Source organism: Ranitomeya imitator, chromosome 6 (assembly GCF_032444005.1).
Source record: "Ranitomeya imitator isolate aRanImi1 chromosome 6, aRanImi1.pri, whole genome shotgun sequence".
In the NCBI taxonomy this organism is placed as follows: domain Eukaryota; kingdom Metazoa; phylum Chordata; class Amphibia; order Anura; family Dendrobatidae; genus Ranitomeya; species Ranitomeya imitator.
In genome coordinates, this window is record NC_091287.1 from 67,721,441 (window position 1) to 67,737,203 (window position 15,763).

A 15,763-nucleotide genomic window follows, 5' to 3' on the forward strand; every position below is an offset into this window, starting at 1 on the left:
AGGGTGAGCTGGACTGGAGAGCTGGAGATCGTGGAACTAGCGGGGGTGCCGGTGGACATGGCAGACTGAGAGACGGTGGGAGATGGTATTGTTGCCGCCGGTGCCCTAGATGCAGTGTTTCCTACTACGAAACTGGTGATTCCCTGACCCTGACTGCTTTGGCCTGGCAAAGATACCTGCACAGATACAGCAGGTGGTGCGCTAAATGGTGGTCCTACACTGCCGGAAGGGATGTTGCGTTGATGACTAGCTTCATTGGCCGAGGGTGCAACAACCTTAAGGGACGTTTGGTAGTTAGTCCAAGCTTTCAAATGCATGGTGGTTAAATGTCTATGCATGCAACTAGTATTGAGACTTTTCAGATTCTGACCTCTGCTTAAGGAAGTAGAACATTTTTGACAGATGACTTTGCGCTGATCAATTGGATGTTGTTTAAAAAAATGCCAGACTGCACTCTTTCTAGCATCGGATACCTTTTCAGGCATTGCAGACTGAGCTTTAACCGGATGGCCACGCTGTCCTCCACCAGGTTTTGGCTTTGCCACGCGTTTTGGGCAAGATACGGGCCCGGCAGATTGAACCTGTGGCGATGTTGATGCCTGCTGCGGCCCCTCCTCCTCCTCTGCTTCAGAACTGCTGCCGCCTGCACCCTGTTCCCCCAATGGCTGCCAATCGGGGTCAAGAACTGGGTCATCTAATAACTCTTCTTGTACCTCCTGCGCAACTTCGTCTGTGTCACCGTGTCGTTTGGTGGTATAGCGTTCGTGATGGGGCAACATAGTCTCATCAGGGTCTGATTCTTGATCAGCACCCTGCGAGGGCAATGTTGTGGTCTGAGTCAAAGGACCAGCATAGTAGTCTGGCTGTGGCTGTGCGTCAGTGCACTCCATGTCAGATTCAACTTGTAATGGGCATGGACTGTTAACTGCTTCACTTTCTAAGCCAGGGACGGTATGTGTAAAGAGCTCCATGGAGTAACCCGTTGTGTCACCTGCTGCATTCTTCTCTGTTGTTGTTTTTGCTGAAGAGGACAAGGAAGTGACTTGTCCCTGACCGTGAACATCCACTAACGACGCGCTGCTTTTACTTTTACCAGTTTCACGAGAGGAGGCAAAAGAGCTAGAGGCTGAGTCAGCAAGATAAGCCAAAACTTGCTCTTGCTGCTCCGGCTTTAAAAGCGGTTTTCCTAATCCCAGAAAAGGGAGCGTTCGAGGCCTTGTGTAGCCGGACGACGAACCTGGCTCCACAGCTCCAGACTTAGGTGCAATATTTTTTTCCCCACGACCACCTGATGCTCCACCACTACCACTACCCTCATTACCAGCTGACAATGAACGCCCCCGGCCACGACCTCTTCCACTAGACTTCCTCATTGTTTTAAAAACGTAACCAAACTAACGTTATTTGTTGCAGTCACACAACTTACACGGTGAGCTATAACTTCAGTATGATTTAGCTACCCCTTTACAGGTTGGTGAGACCACAGCGAAAATCAGGCCCAATGTTACACACTCTGTTTTTGGTGGCTGCAAATTAGAGAGATGCCCCACACGCAGGACTGTCACTGAAGCACAAATGTTAATATTAATGTCACACTATTATTTTTTTTTTATTTTTATTTTTTTCAGGAACACTTTAGAAACACCAAAAAAAAAAAAAAAAATAGATTTTTGCAGGGAGAATTTAGAAAACAAATGTAACAAACTATATGCTTTCTATGGGCCACTGAGTGAGAGATGACGCACACAGGAATCAGGAGTGGCACACAAGCCCAGAGGCCAATATTTTTCTACCAATGATTGATGGAGTTATTTTCTCTGGTAGATTTTGGAACCCAAATCAAGGAAAAAAAATATAGGCTTTCTATGGACCACAATTGGAGAGAGAGAGAGAGAGAGAGAGAGATGGCACACCCAGGAGTCAAGACTGGCACACAAGCAGAAAGGCCAATATTAATCTCCCACTGTTTTTTTTGGTTGTTTTTTTTTTTTTTTTTCAGGGAGACTTTAGAAAAAAAAATAATAAAAAAAATATGATTTTATCAGGAAGAATTTAGAAACCAAATAAAATAAAATGATTTTTTCAGGAAGAATTTATAAAACAAATAAAACCAAAAATAGGCGTTCTATGGCCCACTGACTGAGAGATGACGCACACAGGAGTCAAGACTGGCACACAAGCAGAAAGGCCAATATTAATCTCCCACTGTTTTTTTTTTTTTTTTTTCAGGGAGACTTTAGAAAAAAAAATAATAAAAAAAATATGATTTTATCAGGAAGAATTTAGAAACCAAATAAAATAAAATGATTTTTTCAGGGAGAATTTATAAAACAAATAAAAACAAAAATAGGCGTTCTATGGCCCACTGACTGAGAGATGACGCACACAGGAGTCAGGAGTGGCACACAAGCCCAGAGGCCAATATTTTTCTACCAATGATTGATGTAGTTATTTTCTCTGGTAGATTTTGGAACCCAAATCAAGGAAAAAAAATATAGGCTTTCTATGGACCACAATTGGAGAGAGAGAGAGAGAGAGAGAGAGAGAGAGAGATGGCACACCCAGGAGTCAAGACTGGCACACAAGCAGAAAGGCCAATATTAATCTCCCACTGTTTTTTTTGGTTGTTTTTTTTTTTTTTTTTCAGGGAGACTTTAGAAAAAAAAATAATAAAAAAAATATGATTTTATCAGGAAGAATTTAGAAACCAAATAAAATAAAATGATTTTTTCAGGAAGAATTTATAAAACAAATAAAACCAAAAATAGGCGTTCTATGGCCCACTGACTGAGAGATGACGCACACAGGAGTCAAGACTGGCACACAAGCAGAAAGGCCAATATTAATCTCCCACTGTTTTTTTTTTTTTTTTTTCAGGGAGACTTTAGAAAAAAAAATAATAAAAAAAATATGATTTTATCAGGAAGAATTTAGAAACCAAATAAAATAAAATGATTTTTTCAGGGAGAATTTATAAAACTAATAAAACAAAAAATAGGCGTTCTATGGCCCACTGAGTGAGAGATGACGCACACAGGAGTCAAGACTGGCACACAAGCAGAAAGGCCAATATTAATCCCCCACTGTTTTTTTTGTTTGTTTTTTTTTTTGTTTTGTTTTTTTCAGGGAGACTTTAGAAAAAAAATAATAAAAAAAATATGATTTTATCAGGAAGAATTTAGAAACCAAATAAAATATAATGATTTTTTCAGGGAGAATTTAGAAAACAAATAAAACCAAAAATAGGCGTTCTATGGCCCACTGACTGAGAGAGAGAGAGAGAGAGAGAGATGGCACGCTTAGTACTGGCACACAAGCCCAAAGGGCAATATTAATCTCCCTTTTTTTTTCAGGGAGAATTTCTAAAACCCCAAAAAAAAAAAAAATAGGCTTTCTATGGCCCACTATTTGTGAGAGAGATGGGACGCTCAGGACTGGCACAGATGGCACGCTCAGGACTGGCACAGAAGCCCAGAGGCCAATATTAATCTCCCTTTTTTTCTGGGAGAATTTATAAAACCAAAAAAATATTTAAATAGGCTTTCTATGGCCCACTATTTGTGAGAGAGATGGCACGCTCAGGACTGGCACAGATGGCACGCTCACAACTGGCACACAAGCCCAGAGGCCAATATTAATCTCCCTTTTTTTCAGGGAGAATTTATAAAACCAAAAAAAAAATTAAATAGGCTTTCTATGGCCCACTATTTGTGAGAGAGATGGCACGCTCAGGACTGGCACAGATGGCACGCTCACAACTGGCACACAAGCCCAGAGGCCAATATTAATCTCCCTTTTTTTCTGGGAGAATTTATAAAACCAAAAAAATATTTAAATAGGCTTTCTATGGCCCACTATTTGTGAGAGAGATGGCACGCTCAGGACTGGCACAGATGGCACGCTCAGGACTGGCACAGAAGCCCAGAGGCCAATATTAATCTCCCTTTTTTTCTGGGAGAATTTATAAAACCAAAAAAATATTTAAATAGGCTTTCTATGGCCCACTATTTGTGAGAGAGATGGCACGCTCAGGACTGGCACAGATGGCACGCTCACAACTGGCACACAAGCCCAGAGGCCAATATTAATCTCCCTTTTTTTCAGGGAGAATTTATAAAACCAAAAAAAAAATTAAATAGGCTTTCTATGGCCCACTATTTGTGAGAGAGATGGCACGCTCAGGACTGGCACAGATGGCACGCTCACAACTGGCACACAAGCCCAGAGGCCAATATTAATCTCCCTTTTTTCAGGGAAAATTTATAAAACCAAAAAAAAAATTAAATAGGCTTTCTATGGCCCACTATTTGTGAGAGAGATGGCACGCTCACAACTGGCACAGATGGCACGCTCACAACTGGCACACAAGCCCAGAGGCCAATATTAATCTCCCTTTTTTCAGGGAAAATTTATAAAACCAAAAAAAAAATTAAATAGGCTTTCTATGGCCCACTATTTGTGAGAGAGATGGCACGCTCAGGACTGGCACAGATGGCACGCTCACAACTGGCACACAACCCCAGAGGCCAATATTAATCTCCCTTTTTTTCAGGGAGAATTTATAAAACCAAAAAAAAAAATTAAATAGGCTTTCTATGGCCCACTATTTGTGAGAGAGATGGCACGCTCAGGGCTGGCACAGATGGCACGCTCACAACTGGCACACAAGCCCAGAGGCCAATATTAATCTCCCTTTTTTCAGGGAAAATTTATAAAACCCAAAAAAAAATTAAATAGGCTTTCTATGGCCCACTATTTGTGAGAGAGATGGCACACTCAGGACTGGCACACAAGCCCAAAGGCTAATATTAATCTCCCACTGTATTTTTATCAGGGAGAATTTATACACCCCACAAAAAAAAATACAGAAAAATGAAAAGGCTTTCTATGGCCCACTATGTGAGAGAGATGGCACACACAGGGATGGCACTCTAGCAGAAATGCCAAATTGCCAATCTTAATCTCCCACCAAAAAAAAAAAAAAACAGGGAATGTCCTACAATTACTATCTCCCTGCCTGCAGTAATCTCAGCCAGGTATGGCAGGCAGCAATAAGGAGTGGACTGATGCACAAATCAAATAAAAAGTGTGGACAAACAAAAAAGATAGCTGTGCAGAAAGGAAGGAACAAGAGGATTTGTGCTTTGAAAAAAGCAGTTGGTTTGCACAGCGGCGTACACACAGCAATGCAGCTATCAGGGAGCCTTCTAGGGCAGCCCAATGAGCTACAGCGCTGAGGGGGAAAAAAAAAAAAAAAACTTCCACTGTCCCTGCACACCGAGGGTGGTGTTGGACAGTGCAAATCGCTGCAGCACAAGCGGTTTTGTGGTTAATGGACCCTGCCTAACGCTATCCCTGCTTCTGACAAAGCGGCAGCAACCTCTCCCTAAGCTCAGATCAGCAGCAGTAAGATGGCGGTCGGTGGGAACGCCTCTTTATAGCCCCTGTGACGTCGCAGACAGCAAGCCAATCACTGCAATGCCCTTCTCAAAGATGGTGGGGACCAGGACCTATGTCATCACGCTGCCCACACTCTGCGTTTACCTTCATTGGCTGAGAAATGGCGCTTTTCGCGTCATTGAAACGCGACTTTGGCGCGAAAGTCGCGTACCGCATGGCCGACCCCGCACAGGGGTCGGATCGGGTTTCATGAAACCCCGACTTAGCCAAAAGTCGGCGACTTTTGAAAATGTTCGACCCGTTTCGCTCAACCCTATTCTGGACATCTGTTAAGTCAGCAGTCTACACAAAAGAGCCTAATGAAACAGACTAGGGACATTTTTAAATGCTTAGGAAGCCTTTGCAGGTGTTTTTGTTAATTATGCGAATTTACTGAGATAATGACTTTTGGGTTTTCATTGGCTGTAAGCCATAATCATCAACATTAACAGAAATAGACACTTGAAATAGATCACTCTGTTTGTAATGACTGTGTAATATATGAGTTTCACTTTTTGTATTGAAGAACTGAAATATATTAACTTTTTATGGTATTCTAATTTGTGAGGAGCACCTGGACTTATTTAGCAAACTAGGCACGCACATTTAAAATGACACTAAACTTCACACTTGCTACCGTAGTTTTTAGTGAATCTCAACGGGTCTGGCTGTAAAATAGCAGATGCTGTAGACTCATAACATATTTGTATCATTAAAATAAAAGGAACCTTGTATGTTCCCAAACACGTAGATCTACAGATATAGAGTTAATCTGCATTCAAATGTTGTCAAGTCACCTTACTAGTGAGAGGCAGCAGCTGTAAGCACACCCCAGTACTTGGACAACTCGCTCTGCACAGATGCTTACAGCCACCACTCACCATGTACTGAGAGGTGACTGCAACCTTTCTGGTCACGCTTCTATAACAGAAGGGGTGGCTCCCAGGAGGAATAAAGTTATCGTATATACTCGAGTATAAGCCGACCCGAGTATAAGCCGAGGCCCCTAATTTTGCAACAAAAAACTGGGAAAACGTAATGACTCGAGTATAAGCCTAGGGTGGAAAATGCAGCAGCTACCGGTAAATTTCAAAAATAAAAATAGATACCAATAAAAGTAAAATTAATTGAGATAACAGTAGGTTAAGTGTTTTGAATATTCATATTGAATCAGGAGCCCCATATAATGCTCCAAACAGTTCATTATGGGCCCCAAAAGATGCTCCATATTAAAATACTAGATGGTGGCCCGATTCTAACGCATCGGGTATTCTAGAATATGCATGTCCACGTAGGATATTGCACAGCCCAAGTAGTATATTGCCCAGCCACGTAGTATATTGCCCAACCACGTAGTATATTGCCCAGCTACGTAGTATATTGCCCAGCCACGTAGTATATTGCCCAGTGAAGTAGTATATTGTCCAGCTACGTAGTATATTGCCCAGCCAAGTAGTATATTGCACAGTCCGCGTAGTATATTGCACAGCCCGCACAGTATTATGCATGCAGTATATAGCACAGGCCACGTAGTGTATAACACAGGCCACGTAGTGTATAACACAGGCCACTTAGTGTATAGCACAGCCCACGCAGTATATTGCAAAGCCTGTGTAGTACATTGCACAGCCCGCGTAGCACATTGCATAGCCCGCGTAGTACATTGCACAGCCCGCGTACTATATTGCACAGCCAGTGTACTATATTACACAGCCTGCACAGTACATTGCACAGCCCAAGCAGTACATTGCACAGCCCGCGCAGTACATTGCACAGCCCGCGCAGTACATTGCCCAGCCACGAAATATATTGCCCAGTCACGTAGTATATTGCCCAGTCACGTAGTATATTGCCAAGCCACGTAGTATATTGCCCAGTCACGTAGTATATTGCCCAGTCACGTAGTATATTTCCCAGTCACGTAGTATATTGCCCAGCCACGTAGTATATTGCCCAGCCATGTAGTATATTGCCAAGCCACGTAGTAGTATATAATACAGCCCACATAATATATTGCACAGCCCACGCAGTATATAGCAATGTGGGCACCATATCCCTGTAAAAAAAAAAAGAATTAAAATAAAAAATAGTTATATACTGTACTCCTCATGCGCGCCGGTCTGAAGGGTGCATTGCGGTCTCGCGAGATGTTGACGTAGCGGTCTCGCGAGACCGCACGTCATCATCTCGCGAGACCGCAATGCATGGAGCGGTCACCGTGGCGTCGCGAGAAGCGGGAAAGGCCTGTTCCTGACCCGACGGACGGTGAGTATATAACTATTTTTTATTTTTTTTATTATTTTTAACATTAGTTCTTTTTACTATTGATGCGGCATAGGCAGCATGAATAGTAAAAAGTTGGTTACACAGGGTTAATAGCAGCATTAACCGAGTGCGTTACACTGCGGTCAATGCTGCCATTAACCCTGTGTGAGCGCTGACTGGAGGGAAGTATGGAGCGGGCACTGACTGCGGGAAGGAAGGAGCCGCCATTTTTCCACCGGACTGTGCCCGTCGCTGTTTTGCCACGACCAATCGGTGACTTGGATTTCCATGACAGACAGAGGCCATGGCCAATGAATATCCGTGACAGACAGACAGAAAGACAGAAGTGACCCTTAGACAATTATATAGTAGATGCCTCATATAATGCTGCACATAGGTTAATAATGGCCCCAAAAGATGCTCCATAGACACATTTGCCCCATACAATGCTGCATAAAGGTTAATAAGGGCCCCATAAGATGCTCCATAGAGATATTTGCCCCATATAATGCTGCACAAACGTTGATTATGGCCCCATAAGATGCTCCATAAAGATATTTGCCCCATTATAATGCTGCACAAATGGTGATTATGGCCCCATAAGGTGCTCCATAAAGATATTTGCCCCCATATAGTGCTGCACAAACGTTGATTATGGCCCCATAAGATGCTCCATAGAGATATTTGCCCCATATGCTGTTGCTGTGATTAAAAAAAAAGACATATTCACCTCTCGTCGCTCAGGCCCCCGGCACTTGCAATATTCACCTGCCTCGTTCTGGCATCGCTGTGTCTTCCGCGTCCTCTGCACTAACGTTCAGGCAGAGGGCACAGACTAACCACACCATTGCGCCCTCTGACCTAAGTGTCACTGCAGAGGACGCGGAAAACAGTGCGGCGCCGGAATGTGGGACAGGTGACTATCGCGCAATGCTCCCCCTCCCCATTATACTCACCTGCTCCTGGCTCTATCCCTGCACATCTCTGGTTCTCCGGACGCTGACAGCTTCTTCCTGTATTGAGCGGTCACATGGTACCGCTCATTACAGTAATGAATATGCGGCTCCATTCCTATGGGAGTGGAGTCGGGTCCATATTCATTGCTGTAATGAGCGGTACCATGTGACCACTCAACGCTGGAAGAAGCTGTCAACCCGAGACCATAGGAGATGCAAGGACCGCACCAGGAGCAGGTGAGAATGTGACCGCTGCCGCTCCCCCTCCCCTGCCGACCCCCCAGGGACAATGACTCGAGTATAAGCCGAGAGGGGCACTTTCAGCCTAACAAAAGGGCTGAAAATCTCGGCTTATACTCGAGTATATGCGGTAAATTTCTCCTGGTAGACTTGCTCTTAGTAGGTCATCTGGACAACATTGGAACACTAATATCCTGTTGATTAACCCTATATCTGCAGGTTAGCAGAGTTTGAAGACATTACAGGTTCCCTTCAGGCATTTCAACGGTTCTTCCCACCATAGACTTTTGTGTCATATCAACTAAACCTCTTGGAACCCACAGAATTTGGGATGCCTATTAAAAAAAGTTCTAAACAAGCACAGTAAGGATGCCCTTGCACTAGAGAGAATTGAAAAAGAGTGCAAATTACCAAAATAGAGAACAAAATTTTCATTCGTTGAGAGAAATTATTTTTACGCTTGTTTAAAAATTAGTGTACTCGGTTACACATTTTCCTGTGTAAACCGGACATGCGCTGCCGAGAGCAATGACAAATAGTAATCGTATTAATGATCGTTCTGTTCGCACATATGAACCCTGTATAAATTAAATGATCGCTGTTTGGCTGTGATTTGCTAATGTGAATGAAGCTTAACTTTCTACTGAAGTTAATAGGATAAGTGAACAGTAGAAATATGTATCACACAAGGATGCTCTCACAGTAGCATCCTCAAAGGTAGAATAAGTGGCAGCTTCCCTACTTGTTAAGTGCATAAAGTGAGAATTCAACCACAGAAAGATTTGCCTGATTCACTGTGACTCACAGGTAATTTATATGAAGGGCAGAAGCTTACAGCCATCAGAGGCTGTAAATAAAACTGTAAAGTCCACGACCGTTTTGTAATTGCAATAGCCAGCAGACAGCAAGATGTTATGATGATAAAATGTGATGGTATAATATCAAATATACATAAAGAAGCTCTCTTTAAATTCTTTAAATTAAGTAGACACGAGAAAAACCCAGCCTAGATATTTCCTTATTGCTTATTTTCAGGCCATAGTTATCTTGTTGGATATGAGAAGGATAGAAGCTGTGATCCACAGGTGTTCTGGTAAACCAAACAGAGACTGGATTTTTCTTGCACACAATAACTGAATGGAGTAAATGCATTTAGGTAACTTTATGTGACACAATATCCATAAGTGTAAACTTGACTTTCCATTCAGTCATAGGTACGGTTCCCTTCACTTGGGTTCTCTATCCAGAAACGTGCCTAGAACCACTGGTGAGCTAGTCGGGATCTCATCGATGTCACTGTAGTTCAGCCTTGCCGGGAATGCAGCCTCAGTGACCCGAGGTAACATTGATGACGTCACCGCTAGTCACTGAAGCTGTGCTCACAGCAGCTCAGTCACCAGTGGTTCTCAGCCTCGACGGTCGCATCTTGGCACCATCCAGGTTGAAAACTATTTATCCCCAGACATGGATTACTGCATGGGACAGAACGCCAGATAGGTGAGGGATATTGTTGTTTTTTAGTTTTGTTTTATCACAGGAGACGAGGGATTCAAAGGAATAGGTGTTAGGTGAGTAAATCTGTGTTTGTTATTTTTAAATTAAAAAGTAAAAGTGTGTTTTGTTTTAATTCAAATAATGTATGGTGTTTATTTACCATACATCTAGGATTGGTAATGGATAGGAGTCTTATAGACGCCTCTCCATTACTAAGCCTTGGGCTTGATGTCACCCGACAATACAAAGGTGACATAAGTCCCACAAATATTAGCCCCACTTATCACTACTACAGGGCAAATGGGAAGAGCTGAGCAAAGCACCAGAATTGGTGCATCTAATAGGTGTATATATATATATATATATATATATTTACAGCGTAATGAAGTCACCCATCAGCCACTCCTGCTCTCGCTGTTATTAGCAGCAGCAGGCTTCGGATGATGGGAGTGTAAGGAGGTGGCAGGGACACTCACATGTCTTCTCTCTCCTGGATGCTGTTCACACATTTAACTGCGGCACCTCACTGTTTATTAACGTTCATTTATACTGTGATGTCATGTATTGTAATGTGAATGTACTGTTTACAGAATTAGGGCTAGACTAGGAACTTAGATAGTATAGGACAATTGGGGGTAGAATAGAGGAGGGCACATTAGTAATAGAGAACAGCATAGAACAGAGTAGGAGATAGGCAGCACAGGGGTTAAGTTAATGGGAGGGGCAGCACAGAGCAGAGAAGTACAGTCAGGATACTTCCTGATTAGGATCATACGCCCAGGCAGCCTGCCAAAGGGCAAGACATGTGAGCAGTAGTGAAGCAGAGTGTAACAGGCCGTGGGGATAATTCTGAAGATGACCGTAAGGGGCCCCAGGCTGGAGAACAGTGCTGATGGGCACCTGCTGGACAGAATCATCCCCAAGCAGGATCCGGGGTCTAGGACCAGGGCAGGAGCAGCTGAAATGGTGTTCCCAGCACCCTTCCCAATTGGAATGGGACTAAGGGCTGATATGGAACTGGTGACAGGATCAGCACAGATTGTTCACGGATTGTCTAAGGAAACAGATGGGACACGGATTGTCCAAGGAAACAGGTGGGACATGGATTGTCCAGGGATATAGTTGAGCTTTCCAGAAAAGGGAAGCTGATGCAGAAGATAGAGCCTGTCCGGATGACAGGGAGAGATATGAGGATGATTCTGTGTTTGCTGTGTGCTGCCTATGTGATGAAAGTACTGCTGTCCAGTAAAGTTGTATTGTTTGAAAAGACTGGTGACTCTGAAACATTTTGTGAAGCTGGAGTGACCGAGATCGAGGGGACTTGTAATGAGTACTCTGCTGCACGCATCATACACACTACAGAAAATACTTTGTATTTCCTCTGTGGGGCGCCATGCTGTGGGAACCATACAGCTTGTTGCCACAACTACCACCCTGGCCGCCTTACAGGAGCTGAAGTCCCATCAGCTGACACCAGTGACCAGAGGTAAACTTTATACCTCCGATCACAGCTGCGGGCTCATGCTGTCTTTTGACAGCATGGGAACCATGGCTCTGACCAGTGGGGATGATTTCACCTCCTATCTGAAGCCGTGTTTGCTGTGCTGTCATGCACATGACAGCGTTGTAAACACTGGATGTTCGGGCCCCCCATTTAAGTGACTGGGGTCCAAGTTTGGTTTTGGGACCGTACTTTTTGTAACTGTTCAGCCAAACACGCCAGACCAGAACATCCAGGTGTCTGCCCATCTCTAGTCAAAACCCCTTACATTGTGTTGCTTATTTTTATCCTGCACCTCTGCATTCTTGATATATGGCTCCCTTTTCCCGGTATATAAATATAGTCTTTTTAACCAATTGGGTGTGGTCTTCATGAAGATTTGAAGTAAGAAGAGTTGAGGCTGATGCCTACTTGGCTAAAAAGACTAAATATAGGGAAGAGAGGTGCAGGGACAGAAAAAATTGTTTCTGCATTGGGGCCGGCTATCAGTCAGTGACGGGGGCGCAGTTACAGCCGTCACTCTGTATACTGAGAGTGGTGACTGAACCCAATCCGGTGCCGCTATTACCCTGCAGATTAACCCCATAAAGGTTCCCTTTAACGGGTATTAAAGGAATGAGAAAATGAATATTTTTTAACATGGTTTTACAAATTTGGATACACACGATGCTATTCTACCTTGAACTGATGCAATGTAATTTTGAGGTTTATGTGAGTAATGAGATTTTATCTCTTCCAGATGCTGGAACATCAGGTGTGAATTCTTGCTGATTTTAACATGTGCATTCATAGATGATTATGCCAAGTATAGCATGAGTAACAGCTATCTACCCACTGTACTCAGAATGGCAATCTGCATACTAAGCTTGCTCCCTCTAGATGACATTGTAATTATCTTACTCAAATAATTTTAACTCATGTTATTATGCAGAAAAGACTGCATCATTGACTGGCGGTACGTCTCCCAGTAAAATTAATATTTCAATGTGTCTTACAGGAATTTTGAGGTTATTCTTCACTTGTTAGATGTTTTATGCATAATGTATTCCTGGAAATAAGTTGTAGCAGATGTACATTACAGTTTAGTTGGCAATATGCCAAGTATAACATAGTCTGAATTACAACTGGTTTCTTTTCAATGTATAATACTAATATAGTCATAGAAACATGTTTTATCAGAAAAAGAGAATCGTTTCAAAAAACGATTTTTTATATACTATAATATACAAAGTCAATGTCTACATTGCAGTCATTTTCATAACTAAATATTTCCGACATTCGGAATTATTATATCTTACTATATCTTAAAATATAATGTATTTCCTGGATTTTTATACTCTCATTTTCTGATACTGAGCTCACATCCCAAAAAGACAGTAGCCAAAGAGTTAAATGATAAAATTCAGGCTGGCTGTTGCCCCTACTAGGGGAAGACCAAGAACTAGAGTCATTGTTCTAAGGAAACTGATTGCAGTGACTATAAAGTTGTATCTGTGGGCAGAATTGTAAAGTGAAAAGGGACCAGGGCAGATTGATATACTGTATTATTCAACTTCATGCTGTATATTCCAGAACTGCAACACCCTGTAATGCCCAGAAATACAAGGTATGCAGTGCTCGGGGACACGGCCGGCCGAGGTAAAGAAGGCTGAAACCTGACCACCACTGAGCAAGTCACATACATTGAAATGTATTATACTGATGAGACGAAAGTATCTCCTAATGAACCAGAGAGATGGGCCCATGGCTGGATCAGAAACGGCACAGCACTCCTTTTCGACTTAGATGCCAGCAAGGTGGATTTGAAATACTAATCCGTGCTGGTATTATTAAAGATGAGCTAGTTGGACATTTTCGGATTAAAGATGGACACAAAACACACTCCCAACCTACTGCCAGTTTTAAGAAGACACTTTCTTCAAGCAGTAGAGTAGTATGAGAAAATGTCTGCATCTTTCAGGAAAACTTTGATTTTTATTTTAGTTATTTAACTTGTCGGCCCTTTTTGAATAGGAGATTTAGGCTGTGTGCCGACGTTGCGTTTTTTTATGCGTTTCTGCCATTTTTTTCCGCAGCGGAAATGCTTAAAAACGCTTAAAAAACACATTCCCATGGGTTTCTGCAGTTGCTGTGCCCATGCTGCGGATTTTCCCTCTGCAGAATATGCAGCATGTTCATTATTTCTGCGGAATCGTGGCAAATCTGCAGCCATAGGATTGGATTGGCTATGCCCACCATGCGTAAAGTGAGCGCTTCATGTGCGGATGGTACCCAGGATCTGGAGGGAAGGAGACTCTCATTCAGGCTCTGCGATCCATATTCATGTAAAATAAAAGAATGAAAATAAAAAATTGGGAAATACTTACCTTCTGATGGTCCCCGAAGTCCTCCCGCTTCTAAGCGGTGCACGCGGCAGCTTCCGTTCCCAGGGATGCATTGCGCGAATCACCTGAGATGACATTACAGTCACGCGACCGTGACGTCACAAAGGTCCTTTGCGCAAAGCATCCCTGGGAACGGAACATACTGGGAGCGCTGCTGGGGAGATCGTTGGTGGTCAGAAGGTAAGAATAACCATATTTTTTATTTTTTTAATTATTTTCAACATTCTATCTTTTACTATTGAAGCTGCATAGGCAGCATCAAAGGTAAAAAGTTGGTCACTTTTCCAAGCGATGCTTCAAATCGCTTGGAAAAAGCAAGCATTTTGCAAGCTAAAAACGCTTGCAAAATGCTTGTGTTTTGCGGGAAAACGCATGCGAATTCCACATGTGTCTTACCCGCTGTAGGGAGTTGTGGAAATGCTGCGGATATTTCCACAGCATTTCTGCAACGTGGGCACATAGCCTTACAGTGAAGAAAAACAGTGACCGCTCTGCACAGTGTCTGGGAGGCTGTGGTTGGTGCTGCCCAAAAAAGTTGATCGTAAACGGATTAAGAAACTGAGACTCTATTGATACAGTAGAAGTTTATGATTGGTATAGAATAGAAAGTTAGGCGTTTTTTTGGTCAATTATATTTTTTGAGAAATGTGTTTTTGTACATTTTGAGTTGTTCGGTTGTTATTCTCACTTTAACACATGGAAACAAACAATGGATATCAAGAGTAAGATTTAAGCTAAAGCACATGGGTAGCACACAACACTTGTCAGATCCGCCTGATTTGTCCGCTTCTTGATGAATCGGGAACATCTGACACCAGCATGAACAACACTAGTCTTGATGAATTGAGGCCAATGTGTTTAATAAATCCTGCACCCCTATAAACTGCTACTTTTAAGTTCTGGTGTTTACCTATGGACATCTCGTAAATAAGAATATAACACAGGTTATAATGTACCCAATAAAAGAATGGATGGAATCTACTTGGGTTTGGCATCCTGTCCCCAACGGAATCAAAGCAGATGCACATGCTCCCTTTATGGCAATTTCCATAAACTTTATAGGGGGAAATTTATACAGAGAGAAATTTTATAAGTCAAATTTCCTTCTGGCTACATTGTCATTATTTGCAGCAAATTTATCAAAATATTGCATGACAAATTTGATAAGTTTGGAGTATCCCTACCTGTTAGACATCTGTGTAGAACTCATTTTCCACTTTTTCATGCACTACTCTACTGGAGATATCGCGAGTTTGTGCTAGATTTTTAAAAAAGTCACTTATCATAAATATTTCAAAAACTATGAAAACGCCGGGACTCATCTCTTTTAATAAAAATAAAAATTATGAACTTGGCACAAATGTGTTTAAAAATGGAGCATGACTTTTACAAATGTGTCTGAAAACTAAAAATAAATAAAAAAATGCTACTAATTTCTGGTGCAAAACATATGATAAATTTCCCTCCTTTGTGTCAGAAAGCCA